The sequence below is a fragment of the Bubalus bubalis genome, chromosome 1 (genome assembly GCF_019923935.1).
Source record: "Bubalus bubalis isolate 160015118507 breed Murrah chromosome 1, NDDB_SH_1, whole genome shotgun sequence".
Lineage (NCBI taxonomy): Eukaryota > Metazoa > Chordata > Mammalia > Artiodactyla > Bovidae > Bubalus > Bubalus bubalis.
Genome location: NC_059157.1, coordinates 21,270,125 through 21,278,249, shown reverse-complemented (window position 1 = coordinate 21,278,249; position 8,125 = coordinate 21,270,125).

Below are 8,125 nucleotides of genomic sequence, written 5' to 3'. Positions count from 1 at the left end.
CTTTTTTCTTAATTATTAGGTCAATGTCAAAAAAAGAACATGAGTTTTCTTTACTGTTTTGTGTTATGAGATGTAAATAATACAGCTTTCAAAATATTTTTGAAATATGTTTTTTTGGTCTTCTTTTGACCAAACAGTGAAGTGTCTTAAGGAAGCTCTAGGCCCATCCTCTAAAACACATTTTGCAACCTCTTAAAAGATTTGTCCCTGGTTGCTATATGATGCAGGGAGCTCAACCTGGTGCTGTGTGACAATCTAGAGGGGTGGGTCAGGGTGGGAGGGAGGTTCAAGAGGGATGGGACATATTGTATACCTTTGGTTGATTCATATGGATGTATGGCAGAAATGAACACAACATTGTAAAGTGATTATCCTTCAATTAAAAATAATTTTCAAAAATATCTATGTCCCTTAAGGATAAAGATAAGACTCTTACTGATTCCTCTTGACTAAACAGTTTTAACTACTTAGGTCCCCAGTTTCTCAGCTAGAATTTTTCAAATACAAATAAGTCATCTTAATATCAAATGTTTTTGTTTTTCAAAAAGGCAGAAATGACTGCCTAGATAGAGGGCCACCCTTTGTCCCCACAATTATGCTACTCAAGAATCTTGACTAGTTGAACAGAAAATGTTCAAAGAATGAGCAATTTCCCAAAAGTACCATATGAATAGTTTTCTGAAGTATTAGATTGCACTTTCTTGTAATAAACTATCTAACGTCTGGTTGGTGTCAGTGACGAGTTTACCTGTATGGTTCTCCAGTTATGTATCACATGGCAGTAGGCGTTACCTGGTGCTAGAGCTACATCTGATAGTTTCTGCAGTGTGTCTACACACACGCGGCAGTAAATGGTCTCTGTCTATGTACACCTGCTTTCTAATGGAAATTCATGGGTTTTATTTATCATTCGACCCTGGTTTTGTGGTACATGATCTCCGATAATTACTATGTCTATAGAAAATCTTTGGAAATCTTTTTCCTCCTATAATTCCCATTCAGTTTATCAGAAAGAAAAAAAAGCAGAAGAATCTGACACATTTTCTCTTGTCACTTTAAGTGACTAAGTTCTGTCAAGAATTCCATATTTCAAGCCAAGGTAGCTGGTTGTTGCTCTTCCCTTCTTAAACACCTGTCTCTACATGTGCGGTTCTTCCTGTTCCTCAAGGTCAACTTGAATACCTTCACTCAGCTAGAACCCTAAATCCATAGCACTTTCCTTACACTTTACTTATAGCGTTTATGGGGGATACCTGAATTAAATACATAAAGCCTCTCGAGTATTGAGACTAATGTCTAGCAGTTTAGACAGACGTAATCTCCAAGACATAAGTTGACCACTGAACAGAGCTGAAATAAATGCCAATTAAAAAGGGAAGTTGGATAAAGAGATTTAGATTGAGAAAATACCTTTGTCTTGTTTTCCTCCTCAAGTTCAAAACAGTGACAGTAAAGAAAATGAAATCTAATGGTGCTACAAAACCAAAGTCAGTGTTTTCTGGGGGAATTTATGAGATTTGGAAATAGGATCTGATATAGAAGACCAGAGGAGAACATAGCTTTATAGAAATGGAGAACTACAGGGGAGCCCCAGACTGATAGAGAATCTCGGGCAGATTCCTTGGGGAGGTGGCTGGATAGTCTGGCCTGTCCCCACTTGGCCTAGGCAGCAGGCAGCAACAGCAGCTGTTCTCGGGCCAAAGCACTGAATGTGGGCGTTGGGCCAGAGAAGACCATGAAAACATAAATAGCCACAGAGCCCCAATGGGGTGGCGAGCCCTCAGGCACAGACAGCAAGCTACCAACCTCCCTCACGTAGGCTGTGTCCCAGCCTTCTCCACGGTCAGCAGAAGCAGGCTGCCTGGGACTGAACCAGCAAAGCCACAGGAAGGAACAAAGGCGAGTAGACAGTCAACTTCTACGAATTTGCAGAAAGACAGTCTAAACAAAACAACAAATCCAGTGCCCTTTGATTGGAGGACGTGCAATTCCAAAAACTACCTGGGGATCTAAAATACGTTCCTCAGACAGTCCTTGGCAACCAGTGAGTGGGTCATAAAAATAAGCAGATGAGTTAAGCAGAATGAATTCAGACAGAGGATGAAGGGATGAGGCAGAGGGTGGGTCAGGGTCCTTTCCAGGACACAGTGCAGAGGTGGGCAGAGGCTGTGAGACTGCTCAGCTGTGTTCAGCTCTTGGTGATCCCATGGGCTGTAGCCTGCCAGGCTCTCCTCTCCATGGGATTCTCCAGGCGAGAATACTCCAGAGAGGTGCTGTTTCCTCCTACAGGGGATCTTCCTGACCCAGGGATGGGACCTGCGTCTTTTGTGTCTCCTGCAATGGCAGGTGGATTCTTTACCACTGGCATCACCTGGGAGCCTAGTTTTTTGAACCAGTGAATGAATCATAAAAATATACTAAGCAGGTGAGTTAAACAGAAGAATGAATTCAGACACAGGATTAAGGAATGAGGCAGAAGGTGGGTTGAGGTCCTTTCCAGAACACAGTGCAGAGGTCAGTAGAGCAGGGTAGGAGGGAGAGATCAAGATGTGGCAGAGAGATTCTAAGTTTTCATGTCCATCTGTACAACTTTAAGACGAGCAGAGAAGAAACAAGACAAGTAATTGACTCCAGGGTAATAAAATAACCTCTGGGCTTTCTTGGGGAATGGAGGTCATCCATTTAAATAGGACAATAAGGCAAACTTAGGTGACTAAGAACAGACAAAATAGCAATAACTCAAATCAGCTCATCGATCCACAGGGAGATGACGGGCTCAATGAGATGAATTTTCTTCCTAAGCCAACATGTAAATGCCAACATTTTTTAAAAAAAGACATTTATGACCAGCTTAATAAATGAGTTCTCTTAGAGACCTGACTCCAAATACTTCTTAGCTGTTCACCAAAATTTAAATGTATCCTTGAGGAAATTTTTTTTGTCACAGTAGGATATTGAAAAGCATATAGGCTTCATTTCAAGATGTGGTAGACACTCAACATTTAATCCTCAGAAAAGTCCTGTGAAGTAATGTCCTTGTAAGGATGAAGAAACAGAAACACTAAGTAATTAAGTAACTTGCCAAAGGATCACACAGCTAATATATGGTAGAACTGACTGAACCCAGGCAGTCTGCCTCAACCTTAACCCCACATCAGGTTCTGAGACAGCAAAGAAGGTCTGAAAGTGACTGACATGACTCTGACTTACAGGCTTTCCACTCGGGGGAGGGGTGCGTTTTACAGTAATGGCATTAGAACTTGCGTCTAAGCACCTCACCACGATAGTGAGACAGCCAGATCAGGCTCAGCCCTACATTTAGGGGAGCAGTGTAAATTGCTAACAACGTTTTTAGAAAGTAGTATTGCAGGGTATGTATATCAAGGATCTTTAAAATGCTCTTAATCTTCAATCCTAAAGGAAATTAACCCTGAGTATGCATTGGAAGGATTGATGCTGAAGCTCCAATACTTTGGCCACCTGATATGAAGAGCCGACTCATTGGAAAAGACCCTGATGCTGGGAAAGATGGAGGACAGGAGGATAAGGGGGTGACAGATGATGAGATGGTTGAAATAGCATCACCAACTCAATGGACATGTGTTTGAGCAAATTCTGGGAGACAATGAAGGAATCCTGGCATATTGCAGTCCATGGGGTCTCAAAGAGTCAGACACAACTTAGCTACAGAAAAACAATCTTCAACCCAATGTCAGACTGTGGGGTCTTCTTATCCCACCTTGTTCCAAGTAGCAGAGACCCAAATTAAAAACTCAGAACAATGGGAAAATCTCATATACTTATGTACCCCATGCTTATCATCTCTATTCTTTGAAATGCCTTTGTTGCTAAGTATTCAGTGATTCCATGGATGGAGGAGCCTGCTAAGCTACAGTCATGGGGTCGTAAAGAGTCGGACACGAGTGAGTGACTTCACTTTCTTTCTTTCTATAGTTCATTTTGGAGAAGGAAATGGCAACCCACTCCAGTGTTCTTGCCTGGAGAATCCCATGGACAGAGGGGCCTGGTGGGCTACAGTCTATGGGGTTGCAAAGAGTCAGACACGACTAAGCAACTAACACACACACACACACACACACATTCAATGATTCCCATATCTTAATCCATCTGATTTAACTGTAAGCCAGAGTCACTGAAATTAGCCGAGATAAGTCTACGGACCCTTCCAAAGAGTGAAGGAAAGGAGGAAGGAAGGAATGTGCATGTGAGATTCCTGAATTCAATTTTCTCATCACTAACAAACTGAATATGAAGACAGAGAAGTAACAGTGTGGCAACCTACAGAAACAAATCGCTGAACAGCCTGACATGCTAGAACACATCTAAGCAAGGACAACAAAGAAAAACAAAATGACAAGGTGGAAGGTGGTAATAACTCCTTGTGCAAGCCTGTGAGTGAAAGAAAAACATACTGCTAGTTCTGGGAATGTTTCCACATCAGTGGAGTTAGAAGAGACTCGGGAATTACCTCTTGTATTCAAATGTTCAAGCCCAAGACAGGGTGGTTAAGTGGCAAGTGAAAACAGACATGGCGACAACCAGGTCTCTCAGTGTGCAGCCTTCGATTGGGTTCCTCTGAAATACCAGAGCCCGTTCTAGGCCCAGGCATGTATGTTGCTGCTGAAAGCCTAATGCAAATCCAATTTCTGTTCTTTTGTTAAGTGAGCTAGATTCTTACCTGGGCACTCCAATTTTTTAATAACTTCCCTGTTCTCTCAGTAGTGAATTCTATTCAGAGTTTCAGAATTAGTATTTCACTGTAAAGTTATCAAACTGTGCCATTAATGCACATATATATACACACACATGCATCTTTCCATATGTACATTTTTCTTTTCCCTTTTTTTTTTTAATAATTACTTGCATGTTAGCCCATTGATATTCTTTCATAGATCTTTGATGCTCTGTTGTACTTTCCCTTTCTTTCCTCTTTGTGTTTCAGTTGAGATCATTTGCTTTGATCTGTCTTGAAGTTTGGGCATTGGTTTGTGTTGAGGGGTTCACTAAGCTACTCCGTAATACTTGGGAGTATTGGCATCCCTTTGTGTGGCTAAGCAGCCAGCAGGGGCCTTGAACAGATGCTAGCCCTCCCACGAGTGTGTGCTCTGCACAGCAGTTTGGAGTCACAAGTTCCTGACGTGACTGCTGATCAACAGTCTCTCCTGCCTCCTAGCTTTCTCCACTTGTGCCCAAGAGCCCCTGGAGCTTACTTAAACCTTGCTGTTTATGGTTTGAATGAACTGATCTAGCCTTAGCCCAGGGCTTACAAAGCACTGCGCCTGTGGACCCTAATAATGGCACGTGCCCCAGGTCCTCTGCTGTTGGCGGTCTGCCTGCTCCCGCCCCAGCCTCTCTGCGTGGCCCCCGGAGGCTGCCATGGACCTCCGCCAGGACCTGTGAGTAATAACCTTCTCTGGTTCACTTTCCCTTTCCGTCTCTATCAAATTATGGCTCATCCTTCAACTCAGTACCCGAGGCTCTAGTTAACAATTGTTAATTTAACAAAAATCACAACAGTTTGCTGGAGGCTTTTTGTTCGTGTTGGTGTTCTATGCTTTCCCAGCTGCCTGGGTTCATAGCAGTGGATGAGTTTTCAGTGCTTACCTGCCGGGTGAATAAGGGGGTTTCTCTCTTATCCTGGGCCCCCTCGGTGGAGATGCCCCACTCCATCATGAACTCTGAAGATGGCTCTGTTGGTTTAGTATGTAGACGATAGATTTCTGTTGTTTAAATCCACTGAGTTGGTGATGCTTTGTACCACCATCTCAGGACATTAATACAGCATTCAATTCAGACTGACAACAAGAATTCTGATGCAAAAGCCTTGTGGAAGTGGGTCTGAAACTGGCTGAAAACTTCTTCTTTTAGACATAGTTGATTCTAGTAACTAGAATTGGGAAATTTGTAGGTAAAATTGCCAGAAATGAAGAAAGGAAGGGACTTAAAAATGAATCAACAGATGAGACTCAAAATAATTCTGCCTTGAAGACTCCAGAAGCATCTAATGGAAGATCCATTCAGAAGAGCCAGTGAACACGAGACACATGGACAAGAAAATCCTCCTCCCACTGTGGAGAACAGGGAACCCTCTTGCACTGCTGGCGGGAATGTAAACTGACACAGCCACTGTGGACAGCAGTTGGGAGGTTCCTTAAAAACCTAAAAGTAGAATCACCATATGAGCCAGTAATCCCAGTCCTGGACACAGACTGAGAAAACTATTAGTTCAAAACGACACATGTACCCCAGTGTTCACTGCGGCACTGTTTACAGTAGCCAAGAGAGAGAAGCAACCTGAATGTCCATCAACAGAGGAATGGATAAAGAAGATGTGATACCTATACACAACGGAATATTACTCGGGCATTAAAAAGAATGAAATAATTGCATTTGCAGCAACATGGATGGACCGAGAGATTGTCTTACTGAGTGAAGTCAGTCAAAGAGAAATGTCATACAACATCCCTTAATTGCAGAATCTAAAAAGAAGTGATTTCTGAAAAACAGAAAATAGACTCATGGACTTGGAGAACAAACACATTGCCAGGGGGGGAAAGGATAGTTACAGAGTTTGGGATAAACATGTAAACACTGCTATATTTAAGATGGATAACCAGCAAGGTCCTAACTGTATAGCACAGGGAACTCAAGGTTATATGGCAGCCTGGATCAGAGGGGAAGTTGGGCAAGAATAGATACATGTATATGTATGGCTGAGTCCCTTTGCTGTCCACCTAAAACTATCACAACACTGATAATTGGCTATACTCCAATATAAATTTAAATTTTTTCCTTAATAAAAAAGGAATGAAATTGGGTCATTTGTAGAGATGTGGATGGACCTAGAGTCTGTCATACAGGGTGAAATAGAAAGACAAATATTATATATTAATGCATATATGGGGAATCTATAAAAATGATACAGATGAACCTTTTTCCAGGACCGGAAGAGAGACACATACAGGTGCAGAGAACAGACATGTGGCCACTGGGGGAAGGGGAGGGTGAGTCATTGGGAGATCAGGATTGACATACATACACTAAGGTGTAAAATAGCTGGAGGGAAGCTGCTGATGGGCACAGGAAGCTCAGCCAGGTGCTCTGATGAGCTTGGAGGAGATGTGTATGCATACAACTGATCCACTGTGTTATACAGCAGAACATAATACAACATTGCAAAGCAACTATACTCCAATTAAAAGCAATAATAATTTTAAAAGAACAATATGGAGGTTCCTTAAAAAAAACAAGAACTATCACATGATCCAGATATCCTCTTCCTGTGCATATATCCATAGAAAATCGTAATTCAAAAAGATATAGGCAAAGCTACAGTAATCAAAACAGTAGGGTTCTGGCACACAAACAGAAATATAGATCAACAGAACAGGACAGAAAGTCCAGAGGTAAACCCAGACACCTATAGTCACCTAATCTATGATAAAGGAGGCAAGACTACACAGTGGAGAAAAGACAGTCTCTTCAGTAAGCAGTGCTGGGAAAACTGGACAGCTACATGTAAAGGAATGAAATTAGAACATTCCCTAACACCATACACAATAGAGAACAGTATGAAGGTTCCTCAAAAAACTAAAAATAGAGCCACCATATGATCCAGGAATCCCACGCCTGTGCATATATCTGGAGAAAATCATAATTTGAAAAGATACAGGCACCCCAGCGTTCACTGCAGCACTATGTACAATAGCCAAGACATGGAAGCCGCCTAAAAAGTCCATCCGCAGAGAAATGGATAAAGGAGATGTGGTGTGTGTGTAAGTGGAATACTACTCAGTCATAAAAAAGAACAGAATTATGTCATTTGCAACAACAGATGGACCCAGAGATCGGCATCTGGAGTGAAGTCAGAGGAAGACAGATGTGCTATCACGTATATGTGAAATCTTAGAAAAAATGGTACAAATGAGCTTATTTACAAAATAGAAATAGAGTTACAGATGTAGAAGCCAAATTTATGGTTACCCAAGGGGAAAGGGGAGGATAAATTAGAAGTTTGGAATTAACATATACACACTACTATATATAAAACAGATAACTAATAAGGAGCTACTGTATAGCACAAAGACCTCTACTCAGTACTCTA